General features: G+C 40.6%; 1 protein-coding gene across 7 annotated transcripts in view; it reads right to left on the bottom strand.

Annotated features, from left to right (window-relative positions):
- Nucleotides 1-18,538, bottom strand: part of WDFY3 (WD repeat and FYVE domain containing 3) — a 168,462-nt gene that overhangs the window by 129,390 nt on the left and 20,534 nt on the right. For 2 of the 7 annotated variants that reach the window (XM_065837921.2, XM_071807983.1), the window contains exon 2: nt 7,898-7,992. The exons of the other annotated variants lie outside the window; for them this stretch is intronic. The gene's annotated coding sequence lies outside the window, so the exon portion shown is untranslated. The remainder of the gene's footprint in view (nt 1-7,897; nt 7,993-18,538) is intronic. 7 annotated transcript variants of the gene reach the window in all.

Genomic DNA, 18,538 nt, shown 5'->3' with positions numbered 1-18,538 from the left:
AACAGCTGATTGTGAATTCTTCCTCACAGAAACCAGCTCTAGCTCCTCATGCTGCTGCTCCCAGATGGCCAGGTAGAGTCTGTCAGCAGGTGACCAGGCTTGCAGGGGAAGGCTAGAGCAGAACCACGGCAGGATATTTAGGAGGACCCCATCACAGCCACAGAATTTCCTTCTCCCAGCAGCAAACATGTCAGACAAATGACTGAACAGAAGAAAAAAACCCACACCAAACAAAACCCCCACAAACACAAACCTACAAAGCAGATTAAAACTGTGGATTTTTAAAGCAATATTAACTGCTTGAGTAAAAGCATTCTTCCACATTTCCCTGGTTCTCCAAATGAAGTAATGAGCACTGCTGAAAGCCCTTCCTGGTGCTCGTTAGCACACTTGTTAAATGAACTAAGTGGGTGTAGATATTCTTGGACATTAAAGTTGGTGTTTCTCATACAGGGAGAAAGCTGAAACCTCTTCAAATATCCATGCTCATTCAGTTTACTTTTCATTGCCAGTAGTGGGGTTGGTGTATGTATCATTTACCAGAACTACATTCAAAACTATTTTTGTTTTCCTCTCCATTACTCATGTTATACTCCTGCTTGGCAACAATGCCAAAATGAAAGTTATATTTCACAGTGAATAAATGCTTTCTTGACGCAAGTTTATGCAGTGTACTACAAGATTAAATAAGATAGCTAGAAATCCTTCAAAGTGAGCTTCTCTTATTCAAAGAGAAAAAATGAAGCCTATAGCACTCAAGAGAGGCAAATTACTATTTTAATATTATGCTTTTTTCTTCAACTTTGTTTCATTTCCAAGAACATTTTCTAATATAAGCTGATAAGATGCTTGCTTCACAGCGGAACTACTGCACTTGAGAACAGGCTCATATTAGCTGTATTTTGAAAACTATGCATATGACAAACTAAAATAAAGTATTTTCTTCCTTAGGTGGAATGACAAATGTAATCTACCTATTTTTCACTTACTCTGCACGGTCAGCATCCTAAACACAGTAAATTATGCACAGTTACATTACTTACCTACATACCACTATTTTTTAACTAAATCTCAGCTCATCCTTCAGTCCAGTTTCTCTTTGTAACAACAAGTACAACTCCAGAAGAGGCTGACAACAAGTAGCACAACTTCACAGAAGCTAGTCATATAATTAAATGTTAGTCTGGGGGCAGGGGGGAAAGCATCATGCAAAGAAACATAAGTAGTTTTTATTTATTTAATTCTCATCCTACCTCGAATTCTTGAAGTTCAGGGCAAGCATCTTAGTTTTCAAATCCTCTCTCTGTAAGATACTACTAGCAGGAGACGGCAAGCTCCTCTGCCCACAAGCCGCTGCCAGCCTGTCGTTCGCAAACACCCTCCTGGCAGTCAGGCGACCTCCCGAGCTTTGCGCCGCCATCCCCGGTGCCGGCTGTACCAGTGCCCAGACTGGTTTGACTGTGCAGCCCAGCTGGTCCCTTCCACATGGACACAGGGCACGTTCGCTGCAGGAAGGGGAGGAACCGTGAAGCTGGAGGGAAAGGGTTCCTCTGCCTGCCTTATAACACCAAGGTCACAGTAACCACACAGATGCTTTTCAGAAAATAAATCAAAATCATACATGCAGCAGAGCAAGATGAAAAACTGTATGCTAGAGTAAAACGACATCTGGTCTGCAACACAGTCACTGCAAATGAGAATGATGCATCACAGCTTACAAATGAAGTTGCAGGGAAACATTTTTCCTGCTTTTCTTATCTCATAGAAAAGTAAATTTGTTTAAGTTTCAGTTACAACAGGCCTAATTAGTCTGGAAAAATAAAAGGTGTACAAGACACACTTCTTACTAGAATCTAGATCAGATGCAATGTGGGTTTTCCTACCTTTACATTTTCTGCCTTTTTTAAAGCAGTGTTTACTACTATAGTTTGCAATGCTATTTTCATGCCCAGAATCATACAATATAGAACAGCTGGATCAGATCAATACTGCCTGCTGTTTTGGTTTTTGTTTTGTTGTTGCAAGTTAGTTGGTTTTGTGTGTTTGCTTTGGTTTGTGTTTGGGGTTTCTGTGTGGCTGGTTTTTTGTTGTGTTGTTTGTTTTTTTTTTTTTTAATAACCACAACTATTCAGAAATGGTAGGATTTCCCAAGGAAATCTATTATCAATAACTATGGTTACTCACATGTTATGTCTCCCCACTATACTAGCCTATTTCTCCAGTAATAATCAAAAGGTACAGAAAACAAATTTGGACTGAAGCTGCAGCTCCTTGAAAAAAATTCTCCCAGTGCTACAGAAGGATGCTCAAATGACTACGGTGCTCACTGCTTTTTAACTAAATTTATCCCAGAAAATAGCCTGAACATTCACATAGTAAAAGCACAACTACTGAAGAAGAATTTATTCCCATTCTCCCCTTGATTCACCTACACATACACATGCCAAAGAAATATCCTTCCTTGCTGGAAGAAAGAACATCGACAAAAAGAAGAAAAGGAAAAAAGAAAAAAAAAAAGACAGTAATTGCATATCAAATGGGCTGCAATGTCATTTATGGCTACAGAAATCACTTACTAGTAATTTATTACAAGTCCTGGCAGGGTATCTGTGAATGTGCATGGACTCACTCAGCATCCTGCAGAGTGCTTGGCCATTCCTGCATGCAAAGAAGTTGGGGAGACAACTTGTTCTCCATAGGTGAGAAAACATGAGTCCTTCAACACCACCCTTGTTCTCCAGTTTTGTGTCCCTTTTAAGCTTTAACAGTAAGCAGTGCACAGAACGCGGATAACTACTCGTGTATTTTTAACACAAACACAATACAATAAACAGACTAAAACTCAGCAAGATGTTGCTAAACACATTCAAAATAGGTAAATAAATGCTCAATGCTAGGATTTAATTGCAACAGTACCACAGCAAAGGCTTCTTCTCTTTTACATCCATACACTACTTTACATCTTTACCATACATTCCTTTCTTTAATTTGCTTTTACTTCTCTGTCAGAAGTTGCAGATATTTCCTCAAGTATGCACTCCAGGTTGCTCCATCTGAGAACAAGGCCAAGCAAAAGAGGAAGGTGTGTTTGGGCTTTCTACATCAACTTGTTTGACAATAGCCATTATTTGAACAAAGAAAGGATGCTCTAAAAGCTGAGTAATTTACACAGAGCTCTAAGAGGAGTTTCAGGTACCTGAAGTAAAGGTTAAAGGTTCAAGCACTGTTACATATTACATAAAATGCATAAACACAGAGACACACATTCAGGATAGCAACAGCCTTCGGCACAAGAGTGTATTCCGCATGTTCAAAAGTAACCGTGCAGTCAGGGATGACTTCACACTTGCTACCGAGTGCAAGAGAGGGGCATCATTCAAAAGAGCAAATGGTTCCACTGACAAACTGTAGAGAGGCAACAAAGCCAACTTAGCAGCAAAGATGCATTTCAGTGTAAAGTACAGGGAATCATACAGCAGCTGTACATTTCCTATCAGAGGAAGTATTTATGCAAGGGTTCCAAATCAGAGGACTAAATAGAATACGTAGTAAGATACACATCTTTACCACAGGATAAAGTTCCATCATCCTGAACCATGGAGCAAAGCAGAGAGTAGTAGGCTTTTACTAGCACTTCTCTCGTGCAGGTATTACAGGGGTGACTTTCTTGTCTTCCCTTCTTTATTTTAATTAAAAAAAGGTGACCTTTTGGCAACACTGAAGAGCAAACAGTAATTCTAACAAATTCTCACTGCAATACAGCCAGATGGCAGCCCACCTCTCCATTGTTATTTCCTCACCTTTAAAAATTGCTGCACGTCAGTGCTTTATCTTCCAGCACTTTGAACAGTTATTCCTGCATCTACAGGAATATGCCTTTGAGATTTCTCCCAGGCAGCTTTTTGAAGGTGTAATCAAACACGAGAAAGGTTTACTGTGCCTCCAGTTTGTTCCAATTCATGGAATCTAGAATCTTTCCAAAGGACTGCCGAAGGCTCACCTTTCACAGGCTATCACTTATCAGTAGTAGCTCTTCCAATACCCTCTCTATTTGGGATACAAGATCGGGCATGAAGCATAATTAACAGCATTCCTGTTATTCCAATTACACCCCTGGTGCACCAGGTCTCTGTTGTTAAGGTGCACCTATTATCAACTTAATTTGTAGTTTTGCTAGAAAAATATTTACTAGGATACCAAAAAGCAAGAGCCATACTCCAAGATGTTGGGAAAACAGTGGCAGGGATTACAGAACCAGAGAGCAGCATCTCCACAGAATTCAACTCAATGGAGATAATTTTTCCCTCACTATGTTTGACATCTATAAGAGACGATTGCAGATGGGAACACATCAAAGGGAGTTTCAGGCATCCATCTATCACTAGCAAACGTTATTGACTTAATGTGAAATACTGGTGCTTACCTCCAAGAGAGCCAGCAAATTAATCTTACACAATTACCTGACAACTACGGAAAATGCATTGTGTACTCAAAAGCACAGTACACAAACATCCCTTTCTATCACAGGATAGCAGTATGTCAGACTTCTCTAACAGCATGCCAGACATCAATTATTCCTGTATTTCATATGTTATTCTACGAAAGCCCTTAAAAAAATATGGTCACTCTCCCCTGCTTGTGTCTTTTCTCTCTGTGGCAGACCAAAGAAACTGCTACCAACAAACAAACATTAGTGCAAAGTCCTGCAAGGAAAAAGGCTTGAGGTGCTGAGGGAAGCACTGGTAACGCCTCCAGCAACCTAGCAAAAAAAGATAGGGAAGTTTTTTCCTCGTGTATCTTCAATAAGCCAAACATAATGAACCCCTCAAGCACTGCTTCTTCTCCCCCCCCATGCTTCCACCCTTCCAGAACCTCAAGCAGAAAGCAGTGCAGGTTTCAGCCTGTGCACACAGAAACACAAAAGGAGAAGAGGGGCTACAGGAACCGCCTGTCCTCAGTTTCCAGGGTCCAGATAAGCTGCTTTAGCTGCATGATGGAGACCAAAGAGAGGGAGGCAACCCTGTTGTCAGCTGCCTAAATGGATCTGTTCCTATGCCAGCAATGTAAAGTCAGAGAGCTGGCACTGCCAGCAGCCTGCAAGAGCACCTGCCTGCTCCACAGTGCCCACCTCCTGCTCCCCTCCGGCACAAGAGGAAAATCCTGGGACTTCCCAAGAGCATTGCTAACCTTCCACATGTGTATCTTGGTTGTGTCCTAAGACCTCAAATCCAGATACACCATTTTCAACGATTAGAACCACCTGCATTGAAGCACGAGGTTTCAGTGCTGTAATTTACTAAAGGATAGAAAAGTACCACAGAAAAAAAAAAAAAAAAAAAGAGAGAGTTGGAAGAGGTCATCCGGCTCACCAAGCTCAATATACTAAGGTAATATACACTGAGTCACTGTGGTATAGCAAGCAAACAAACAACAGGTGACTCACGTCAACCAAACACACAAAAATACCGAGCCTACCACAATTACAAAGTCAAACACCTTAATATGCACCCTTTATGGTGCCCATACTGTCTGCTCCCAAACTGACATAATCTGCGCATGTTGTAAGCAGACTCTACTACATCATCTAAATCAGGGATGTGACTACTGATAAATCCAGGGACAGCAAGATAATACAGAAGTCTACTTCAAATGCTTTTCCAGGTGACCCCTACTCACTGTTAATTGCTCCACTGAACCATCTTTAATAAATTTTGCTCCTGCAGTACAGTGATTTAAGGACAATCCTATTGAAGAAAAAAACCAACAAGCTAACCACCACACAATACTACATGTATTACATTCCAAAGGATATTTTTCAAAACCTTATAAATTTCAAGTCTCATCACTTCAAGCCCTTCCCTCTCTTATGCAGTAATCCAATCCATTTGTCATAGAAGCAAATTAATCAGCTTGATACAATTTCCTCCCTGACAAATTCATGTTGGTTGGCTGTCTTCCCTTATCTCACTATCTTCTGTGTGTATATAAACTGCACCACAACTTTTACTATTAACCTTGTAGCTTCAGGTAAGTCATGCCACAGCTGGAAAGAAACTCAACACAGCCCCACAGAGCGCCCAACCAAATAAAACACAGCAGGTTCAGGTCGGAACAGAAGGTAACCACAGGAGCACTAAACCCAGGCTAATAACATCTACTAGTTCTTGCATGTTGTCAGAACTGGAAGAACAGGATACATACAACGCCAAGCAAGTACTACCATAAGTATCTGATGAGCAGATCATGATACTAACAAGACAGTCTTCTCAGATCCACAAAAGAGTATGTATTCAACAGTCTGCTTTAAACTGTTTTTATTAAGTCAAGAGGGAGACTAACAAGAGAGAAGATGAGCCTTTCATTTTTTTTTTTATTCTCCATAAAGTAGAATATATTAAAAAAAACCCTAAACACGACAGTTTGAAGTGAGCAAGTTATTTTTCTATGATGGTAGAAGAAGGCATATTTCTATCAAACTCACTTGTGGACAGTTTTTTTTTTTTTTTTTTAATGAATAAAACATAGACTAAAGAAGGAGCATAGAGCTAAAATGAAAGCATTGATGTTGAAACGCAGGATTTCATAGAGAAGGATGTCTTTTGGGGTTTTTAGAAGTGATACCTCCCTTGAACATTTTGCAACTCTCAGTTTCACATCAAATAAGATAAAGATGCTGAGAAAATACGAATAACTAAAGCTCTCCATAAGAAATGACACCACTTACAACAACAGTTGTTAAGCTCTATGTGCCTCAAAGAGTGACGCCAAGTAGCACTTTATTGCACTAACAGGTCTTTTTCCATTGGGTCACCTCATGACTTTCTGTCTCCATAGCATGCTACAGCATTTTTTTCTACGGTGAGTTTTTGTTTTGTTGTTTTTTGTTTGTTTGTTTGCTTTTTTCTCCAAAAGGGTCTATATGTTAAAGGGTGTACTAGCAAAGCTTGGGCATTAGTCTTCAGTAGCCACACTATATATAGCTGTGCATTTAGAGTAAGCTTACAAAGATCAGAAATTCTTTACAATACCAGACAGGTCTAAGAGATTTTTAGCTCAACTGCCCCTATAGAAATTCACTTCTTTGCCTAGGAGTACTTCAATATACCTACCTCATCCACCACCTCTTCATCCACTTTACTTGCTACATTCATTTTGTACCAGCAAAACAAAGCAATACTGAATTTAATAGTTATATGAGCTTTTTTGTCTTCACTAGTTAGGAAGAAACACACCAGGTGATATATCCACTTAACCCTCTTTAGCATAGCAAAAAAGGTAAAAGTAAATTAGACAATGTTCTACTTGCAAGAGGAGGCCTCTCGTAGCCCAGAATATTTGCAGCAGGACTATACAGCTATCAGAAAAAACACTCACAGCAAGTCCAGCTTGTACAAAATCCAAAGAAACTAGGATATAAAGCCAAAATACAGGTCACCTGAGGCAAAAGTAGAGATAACTACCTTTGTGTGGATACAGAATGGACCTCCTTGCAGCCTGTCATTCTACTGAAAAGTGGGAGTATTCTTCTCTCGAAGTAAAAATGAGACACATGAAGAGCTCAAAAAATAACCATACATTTCTGATAATTCTCGCTTTTTGTTTTTAAACCTACCAATTAAAACCCCTAAGATTATCTCAGCTTGACCCTTGAACATGCAGGGCATCACACAACTTTCTGTGATCACATAGCTCTCTATTTCTACAGCATCTACATGAATAAACAAAACTCTAAATTTTGTTTGAGTAGAGCAATTTTAAATTGACCGTGTTCTGGCGGTGCCTGAATAAACTCTCTGTGATGGGCAAATGAACTGCCTCACACAGACGCTACAGAGTGTGCCAATTACAAATAAAAAGGTAATTTCTACAAAAGCTCTTAGGTGTCCACGTCACTAACCTCTACAGCATTCCCGGCATCAGGGCAAACAGCTTCAAGAGAACAGGGCCCATTCCTTTCTGATGTTTCTCTTCAACACCAAAGCTGTTCTTTCACTAGGTAAAGTAAAAGAGAAAAAGGTTAGAATATAAATGTGACAATAAAACCACAGAGCTTTGCCATTTTGAAACAGAAGTCACTCCAACAACTGGACTTCTGAAACCTAAGAAATCTTTTCAGTAGCTCCTGGAAAAGGAGCTGTAGCAAACTAGAAATCAACACACAGCATTAAGCTTAAACAAGCATTATCTTCCCAATTAAATTACACTCATTGAAAGCACATGAACTGCTACAAGAGCTACTATAAAGTGCAAGCCTGGTAATTAAAGCACTGACAGCCTGTGATGAGCAAGAGCATCCCTCCAAGGAACTATGTGATTTCTCATCATTACAGCAGGGGAAAAAGAAATAATCTGTGTTGATCCCAACCCAGCTGAGCAACTGAGACGCTACTGAATGCGCCTGGTTTTCCCTGGCCTCTTCCCTAGTTTTTCTGCCTATTTTATCAGAGTTATAAATTGCTTACCTTAGAATTTACAATTGGATGCACACAAGCCAAAAAGGGGCAGTGAGTCTGAGCTCACTTGAGCACGACTCTATGAACCCATCACAAGAAGATTCTCCAGCTAACCCAAGTCAGGCAGCAGAGGCAGCAAACACAGTGCTATTCACTGTTGTGGCTGGCGAAATGCTGCACCTCAGTTAACCAGCCTTGAGATGGCTGGTTATTACCTTACCTCTGACTCCCAGTCTGCCCCATTCAGGACAAGTAGTTCAAGTGCTCCTGCACTATAGTGCACTACATGGAACAGACAAAAAGCAACCGGGAAAACTTTATAAGACAATTCACATCATTTGTTGTTTTATTATTTTGTACATAGGAGGAGCAGGGGAAATTTTAGTGGGGGAAAGCTACACAGGTTAAAAAGAAAGCAACACAGCCTGGAAAGGCTGTGTGAGATGGCAGTAATGTGACAAACCTTCTCAAAGAGATTTTGCAGCACTTAATAAAAACATTTTGCTACAACATTGTTGTATGCACTAAAAACTTAAGTAACTTGCTGGCAAGTGCAGGAATTGAGCATTGACAGTTAAAGCAAGAAGTCCTCTTTTAACTCCATCTTCTATGACCATAAAACCCTCTGACACTCCTAGAATGGGGCGGGGGGAAAGTCAATTAACAACATATGCCGTTCGGGATTCTCAAGAGTTTTTAAATTGCGTTTATTTTGTTGTAAGACTCAGGGCCCTTGCTTGTTGAATAAGCCCTACTTTTACAAGGAACACTTTTATTTTAATCTAGGAAACTGGAAAAGGCATCTACACAGCAAACTAGAAAATATACCGACGTCCATCCAGCACACAGGAGGAGGGGCTAACAAGTTCAATTTCCAGAGGGATCCATCCACTCGGGTGCTTCATTTGGTCACCCCACTTGCGTTCTCAACAGCATGTTCAGTATTTCAGCTCCTGGCCTCTGCTGCCCACAAGCCATGCAGCTCCTACTTACAATTATTTTCTCAGATTACTTGCAGGAACCCACCTGCAGTGATCATCGTAACTAAAATAAACTAGATAAACTGAGAGCAGCAGATATCCCAGAATCCAGCCTCACTTGGGTTGCTGCATCCATGCCCATGATTTAAGTGATATCTTACACACTTCCCTGCCAGAACCAAAATTTCACATCAGGCCTGGGTGGCCCACACTGCAATGAAGAATCATCAAGCCCCGAGAACCACCTGCTGGTGTCCTCTCTTTATTCAACACAACGTCCCTCTGGCCCTGCCTATGAAAAGCCTTCAGCCTCTGCTTCTACCCACCCCATCTCCCCTTACCTTCATGACACCATCACACAACTTTTTGTGTGAAAAAGTAAGGAGTGAGCAGCTGGTACCACATACTGTGTGTGTATGTGGTGTGTGAAGCCATAAAAATCACACTGCAACACACAGAAATGCAAGAAGTAGGATGAGTACTTTTATTTTTACCTCTACAGACACAAGTAAATATTTAAACTAAGAGGATAGACAAATAGACCTTATATTAGGAACAGCTCAGCACTACACCTCAACACAAGTAGAGAATTTTAGTTTCTGCTACCTTCAATTGCATTTCACTCTATTAAGAACTTTTTGTATCACCAGTCTCTCAGATTCAAAATGATAGATTTTTATTTTTAAATACAGACAATGGAAGTCTCACGTATGGGCTCCAAATCAGATCAGATTGTGATTAAGCCAAACTTAATTAACACTGTATTTGCAAAGCTCAAGTGACCAGTTATACCACAAGTACTCAAAACGCACAGACTTACTTCAGCAGAAATCAAAGGGTAGCACCAGCTTCTCCTCCAGCTATAACTGTAAAAACATCATTAGGAAGTGAAACCCTGACAACAGCTTGCAATCTTCTTTCAAACGTACTATTTACTTGGTCTAATAGAAACCAGGTGCAGTAAAAAGAATGAATGTTGTGGGAGCACCAAGGAACCATGCCTCCAAACCAGGTCCTTTAGGACCCAAACCATCTAGTTTATCTATATTCCCACAGAACACTTGGAACACCTTGTCTCTAAGTCCTGATTCCCTTACATTTATCCTACTTCCGTATTTTTGTTTTGTTAGGGTCACAACAGCTCGAGAAAGACTTCATCAAAAGTGTCAGCACAAAACGAGTTGGTTTGACTTGTAGTCTCAAAACCAGTTAACAACGGAGATGCTGTTTAAACACAGTTAACAAGAACTAATTGCCTTCCTTGGTGCCAAAAATAAACCACCCCTACTTTACTTCTATCAGCCAATGTCTAGCATTGCCCAAGCTCAAGTTCTTCCTGTGGTCATGAGCTGAGTTGCCAAAAGTGGCTGCAAAGTCAGCAGCATGCAAAAAACTTTTCAGCTTTTCAACCCTGAATATCCCAAAAGACTGAGATCATTCAAAGAAATGCAACTAAACTAAGCATCAAAATAGCTCAGTTTTGAACCCACTGATTGCAACAGCTAAACTCTGGAAGCAGCCAAGAAAGTTCAAGCTAATCCAGTGCCCTTGTGTCCCCCTGCCTAATGAAGGCTCAGAAGCATCCCATGACACGGGAAGCAGAAAGGGCAGCTAGCCTATGTCTTCCCGACTACGCTACACTTGGACAAAAAAGCTGCTGCAAGTTCTGAGAAAGGGGAACCCTTGCTGGAGAGTGCCAAGGGGGTGGCACAGCTTGGTTACCTCCCACTTAATCAAGTCTCTGCTCTAGAGGAGAAACTCCTCTGAGAAATACACTGGCATGTTAAACGCTGAAAACAAAACCTGTACCCTTAGTGCTCGATGAAAGGACTTATGTTTTCCAACAAATTAAGACTATCCAGAGGCTGCCAAAACCCCAAATCGAAGAGGAGCACAAACTACCAATTTCAGATTAGATGTCTCCTCACAACCATTTCAAAAGCTTATCGAGTGGCAATTACCTCATGAAAAAAATAAATGCCATGTAACAAACTTCACCTCCATGACCCACCACTGAACTCTGGCAGCAGCCACATCCATTATTCTCCAGAAACCAAGTGTCATTCAGCAAACAAATTTCAGTCACCAAAACCACCCCCACCCATGCCTTACGTAGCTCCCTGCTGCACTGAAGGGCTTTCTTTCCTTCAAAGAGTTAGAACATATCATCTGCAACTATGTTTTCAAAACATAATATCACGGTGGCCAACTTGAGCATGACCCATAAAAACACAAGAGGCACTTCACAGTAGTTACCATCCATCAAGTCCAGACATTTTCTTTTTCCTATCTACCAGCATTCCTTGAAGAGTTTATTTACGTAGTTTGTACAATTACATAAAATTATAAAAGTTTTTTTTTCATCAGATGAAGAAAAGCTATTTTTTTCAACTGGGTCAGCATATATTTTATAATATCTGCACTTTTTATTAGAAACATTTTAGTTTTGTTAAGATAAAGGATATAGCCAACTAAACTTTGACAACTACTACTAATCCAAACATTCTTATTCAGAATTGCTGCTGATAAGCTTAAATCCATTTCTAATAATACATTTGTATGATTTGAATAATTTCTCTTAACTGTCCTTCCTTTTTGGTTCTTCTCATTTAAACAATTTGCTTGCTGTAACATAAAACATTTGCACTCCTGCATCCCACTAAGTATTCCACCAGAAGTTTTAGTTATGACTCTATTTTTATTTCAGCTGAATACCTCAGTATTTCTAGGCATTGTTTCTAGAGTTTAACAAATCAAATAGAATTTGCTTGTTGCCCTCACTAGACATCCCACAAAAAGTGCTGAATAAACTCGCAGCAATCACAAACCACCTAGTCATTTTCTACCTGTTTCCATGTACCGAAAACCTGCAAAACTTACACGTTACATCTGAGAGGAGTTGAGGAAGACATCACATACAAACAAAACACACAGCAGTGGGAGCTGAACAAGGTACAGATGTTGAAGCCCAAATCAGTTATTGCTAGGAATTACAGTAATTCAGTGTTAGTACTTACTCCATGTCCAATAGATATAAAATCTTGCTTTCCAGCTGAAATAAATCAAATGCATCATGTTACATGAATCAAGACTAACTTCTGCCTTTTCCAGTACAGGTGTGTTTAGCACACATTCTCTAGATCACCTGTGCACTTTCAGATGCACTACAAGGGACATGAATACAAAGAGCATCTTTAGCCAGATGAAGCGAGAGGTCAGGATCATCTGAATTCTCATTAATGGTAGGAAATAAGTTAGGTAACAACATATATCTGCCGTACATAGATTTTGAGAAAAGGAATACAACTGTGGGCAACACCCCCTCTGTGTGCCTCCAGGTATTTTAATAGTGGCAGCAGGTTGAAAGAGTCAGGCATTTCCCACTGACAAAGACCTTAAAAGCCCACAGAAGCGTCAGTCTTGTTTGTAAAAGAAGCCCAGGTGGAGTACTTCAGTTTCTGGCTTTCTCCAAAGCCCTCTTTCTTTACTGTTTCTCATTCACTATTTCTGCTAAACCAAGCTCTAGCATCGTAAACCTGAATGCGTGGGGGCACATAAAGCTCCTATGCCTGCTTCCTTCACTGAAGTTCACAACTCCAGCAGCCTAACTACTTTCTTTTCCTCACAGGTATTACTGGATTCTTCTGCTTTTTATTTAAATCTACCTACTGGCATTCTTGACATACTTCCAAATGAAAACACACTTCCAAGTGAAGACTCCATTAACCTGCCCATGCTCAAGAAAGATGGTGGAAATGCATTAAGGCACACGCTTCACCTCCTCATAGATCAGCCCTAGAGGTTCATAACAGAAAACAGCAGAAGTGACACACCAAAGTCTAGCAATACTTGTCACTACAAAATGCTTAAAAAAATTTTCAACAACTATTACTTCATCCATCTCCAATACAATCATCCATAACTCAGTGTTCTTGCTGTCCCCAAGAGCAAATGTAACAGCTCAGAAAGCAGGCAATGCTGGAAAGGTTATACAAGCTGGAGAGGCGAAGGTAACACCACCATACCTTAAACACAACTTTTTGGGGGTGGAGGTAGAAGATCTTCAATGTTGTGATTTAAACTACATCTCTGTTTTATGACTATTTAGGAAATCATGATTCAGGGCACAAAATTCTGCGGATGATGTTCTGTCTCCAAGCTCCAGAAATGCAGGTAAGAGCAGATAAGCATTGTAACCAGATGAAACCTCTGCTTCTCACACATAATGACAGAAACACTGTTTGAGCAGGCAATTCCAATGATTACCAGGCTGAAATAACATGAAGACCTCAGCTTATATTCCACTCTGTTAAGACAACCTGCCAAGTCCCACACCAGCACTCCAAATGTAGACATATGCACACACAGACACGTTCACACTTGACAGCAAAGGGGAGGACCCCCACGAAAGGGGTCATAATCATTACAGCTACCCTACTAGATATAATACAACTCTTAAATGCTGCTCCTTGCTGCTGAAGTCATCCAAGAGCTAAAAGCAATTGAACTGCAGATGATACTTCAGGCACCGTGCACTCCTATGGCTTTCAGACAACAGTCCCTTCCTACCTGAAAAATTCTAGTCTTTAATGAGTTGTATTTCAGCCATATTCTTCTCAACAAAACAAGGCACTGATAGATGCAAAGTGCCAACCAGGTAAAATAAAAGGAGACATGACCCTAGAGAAACTGCATGAGTTGCAGCTGCATCCATGTCTCCTCCAGAAGCATCCTATACACAGTCAGAACACCAAAAAAGAACTTCAACAATTGGGCACTGAATAGACTTAAAAGAGCAACTGAAGTTAAACACCAACAACCCAAGTTATTTTTAAAGCAAGACAATGAAAGTAAAGGAGATAAACCCAGTCTCATTTACTGCAAAAAGGTCAGTAGGACTCACTATAACCCCTGATTTCTATGCCACTGGAAAGAAGTGCTCCATAAACTGCACATTTATGTTAAGTCAAGGCCAAAATTAGACTGAAAAAGGAACAAGAAAATTGTCATACACGTCTGATGTTACTTCGCTCTTTAATCACTTCCTAATTAAATTTGCATGCTCTGATAACATCTACTATTATAAGTTGATGCTCCAAATGGAAATAAATGCTAATTTCACCTCCAAATGAACCATCAAACTCACGCACATTTAAATAGATTAGTAAAATTTATTTCAAGCTGTCTTCAGAATATTCTCATCTACTGTACTCAATCCTCAATTTACAAAAGTCTTCGCCAAGGAGGCATTAATCTACAATCACCCACAAGCAGTCATCTTCTCTTAATAGTAAAGAAATGCACTTCTTGTAGAAATAAATCAGAATCTGTCAGCCTTAAACTCAAGATGTTCTCAATACAGATATGCTGAAATGACTTACAGGTCACCCGTGACACAAAATTTCATTAAATTGCTTGATAAGAAGCACTATAATTTTACATAGACGTTTTCAAATTAAGTAATTACGTTTTAATGTTTCAGCACTATGATTCCTAACATAGAAATACCGGATGTTGACAGAATGATACAGACTGGAAGGCATCTATGAAGGCCATATGGCCTTACCTTTGCCCAGAGGGTCAGCTTAGATCAGGTTGCTCAGAGGTCTAGGTGAGTTCTGAGCATCTCCATGGGTGGAAATCCCATTACCCCTTTGAGAAGCCAACTCCGGTGTTTGACTACCCTCATCGTGCAAATTTTTATCCTAGTTGTAATTTACCGTTTTGCAGCTTGCATCCAGTACCTCTCATCTTATCACTGAGCAACTCCAAGAGGACAAGGACAGTTGAGCTTTCTACAGTGGTCATCTCTTCTAAAAATAAAGATTAGTGACCACGTACACACTTTATTAGTTGGTCAAATATCAAAAGAAAGGGCCCTTAATCAGATCAGCCAAATACACAAATAGTGAATCTGTATTGTTTGTACAAGCTACTATTTTATTTATGAAAGACTAAAATAAGCCCTCGTGAATACGCATAACATTTTACTTCATCAAATCAGAAACAAAAAGTAGAAAAATAGAGAGGGCTCCTCTGTTTATTTCAGGAAGCTAATACCTTGCTAATCCTTTAGCTTTCCACAGGAATGAATACAAAGCCTCTGGATACAGAGACAAGCCCTGATTGTTTAAATCACTGGTATCTAAAATTCTGAAATCCAAAGGTCAGATACCTCCCCAGCGGACAGACGCTTTGCCACTCCTAAGAACAGATCAGCTACTTTGATGATATTCGGAGACCTGTAACATGATTTTAAGTACTATGTTCAATTGCCTTGGTGGTGTGGGGACAGCTATTTGTTTCTTTTACTAAGAGAAGTGTCTAAGTTGTTTCAAATAATACATTCAAAAGTAAACAAAGATTTTTCCCCTCTTAATTAGTGTCCAAATGCTAGCTTGCTCAAATATAGCTACACTCACATTGCATAATATAATCTATCACTATTCTATGCCAGACATATTCATTTTTACTTATTTGAATTAATCACAAAGTTACAATTTCCCAACAAAGACTGAAGGCTGATCTATACTAAGAGGTGCCACAGGCTATTGGCAAACCCAAGACAAAGTGAGGCTTGTCACAGCACTACATGGTGAGAGGACATGAAATAACACGCATACATCGATACAAGAGAGGTTCAGACTGTATGTCAGAACAAGCCTTTTTTTCCCCAAAGACAGAGCAGCACCAGAACGGAGCCCACAGAGGCAGAGCTGTCTCCAGCCTTGAGGTTTTCCAAGATACAACAGGATCAAGCCCGGAGCAACTTGGTCCCACTTCACAGCTGGTCCAGCTGTGAGCAGCAGATTGGACTACAGGCCTGAAGAGGTTTCTTCCAACCTGAGATGTTATTTTCCCCACTGCCACGTATATAGCAAGTCTTAATCCCAGCATTCCATTCTAACATTTAACGTGCAAAGTCAGTCAATTTAACTGCTCTCCTTTCCCAAATCTCTTGCCTGTACAGATTCTTTTAACCCCTATCAACAGCCTTTGGCTTCCTGCCCATTCTGCTACTTTACAACATGGAGGGTTACCTCTCCACCAGCAGACACACTTTTCTCTCCAGGTGGATGCTTGAGGGCCAGAACAACAGTCATTAAGTCTGCAGCAGATGAAAAACAGGAGTAAGATAGCAGAAAGCAGACATACCATAGGATATGTTGGGCAGAGGATGGGCCCTTTCAAGCATCCAGACCTCCTGCCTAGCAGACTCTTGTATTTGACTCACATCGAGCCCTGGAAGATCCAAGTAGGTTTCTCAAGAGCCATCCCAGCTGCCATGTCCTGCAGCACATGAGCCCTGTGACAAGTTTTTCTCCAGCATTCCCAGTGAGGGGGCAACATTTTGACCTGTGCTAACAACCATTCCCTAACAAGGATCATGGAGAACTGTGGGATGGCAACATTTCAGTGGTCCTACCTGGAGTCAAGTCCAGGGTATCGCCCAAAAGCAGCTGCCCTGGTGGGCTGCCTTTCACAACAGCACAGCTATTTGCATGGTGCTGCACCTCAGATAACATTTGTATAAGGGCCTCCTTATAAAAGCCCTCCTGCTCTGGGCTAAACACGCAGTTTTCAGGCTGCATGCTGCACAGTTTGTGTCCAGGTATTCCCAGCGGTCAGAAGAAACAGATTTGCAGAGGAGGTTTCATTTCTGGGTTGCCAGCTGGCTATTTCTGTTCTACAAGAACGCCTGTCTGGTCAGCGACTTTGGATCTGAAAAGCTGAAGTGCATGTGTTCTGAGAAATCATTTCCTCACTGCTAAATTAAATGTTACTGTTCTCGGAAGGTCTCTGGGACACACCTCTTTTTGCTGGAAAGTTTTGCCAGCTCGGAGTTAAGGCAACAAGCAGCTTGACCACCAAAGGTACAGATCGGTATATATTCAAATGTTTATATGTATCCTAAAGATTTAGTTCAACACTGCCTCACAGCACTAAGTGGAGAAATATTGCTGTAAGTGAACAACTCAAAGGTGATGATACACATAAATCCTAACAAAGGTTTACTTATTTATTCTATGCCACACCAAAAACCTCCAGCTCCCATATTCCATTTCCAAAGCACATGTATGGCTATAAAATGTTTCTATAGCTGTTGGGACATTGGCCATCTCACCTCTATTCACTGACTTTCACCTCTCAAAGTGCTGCAGAATTCTGATCCTCATCAAGCAGAAGGCTTTTTACTCAGCTCCTCAAACTCCCATCTGTAACCAGTCATTTGTACTCCGGGAGTTTGCAAGACTAGCATATACTCAGACAGCTCCTGCCAAGTCCAAGTCATTTCTAACTTAACTGAGGTAATGAGGTATCTTAGAAAAGGAACATTAAGACAACAATTTTCACAAATATCTACCTCACTGCACAGTTTACCTGCATCTGACAGTAAATTACATAATGCCTCCACTCCAGTAGTTAGGCGCAAAATAAAGAAAACCACTGAACTGCTACCATCATCCTGATGGAGAAGAGACCGCCTGAATATTGTCAAAGATTATTTATTATGTTCCTGGGGCTCAGGCTCCACAGGAGCGCTCATTCTGCAGACTGCCTGCAAAGTCCTCCCAGCTTTGGCTTCTGCCTTCTTGACAGCTGTCAAGGATCTTATTTTGAATCTGATGTTTTCCTGTCTTATTCAGCTTCATACAAATGTTAGAAAGGAAGAAAAAAAATCCCAACAATCACCAACAGACTAAAACAATACTGAATACCTCAATAACTCTTTCAGCCTGCAATGTGAAATCAGAGAGTATCCAAAGTAAAAACTCATCTTTTCATTTAGCGACCCCCAAGCTGAACAGAAGACAAACTCCCACAGCCATTGGGGCGGGGGGGGCGGAAGGATGTCAGACCTCCTCATGTGGCTTATCACTGGCACTTTTCCTTTTTCTTGTACCGAAGGGAAACTACAGTACTGTAGACCAAGTCTTAAAAAGAAATAATTGTCTAAATGGAGTCACTCTTAAAAGTCATCTACAAAAACTATGACTACGTGCTTCTTCCTCCTTTTCCAGAAAGTAGCACTCAGCACTTGAAAGATGGTGGTCTAAGTTTCTCAAAAGGACTTGGATTTGCAACTAGGAGAGTTCAACACCA

This window comes from Patagioenas fasciata, chromosome 4, assembly GCF_037038585.1.
Source record: "Patagioenas fasciata isolate bPatFas1 chromosome 4, bPatFas1.hap1, whole genome shotgun sequence".
NCBI lineage: Eukaryota > Metazoa > Chordata > Aves > Columbiformes > Columbidae > Patagioenas > Patagioenas fasciata.
This window is presented reverse-complemented; position numbering and strand designations above follow the sequence as displayed.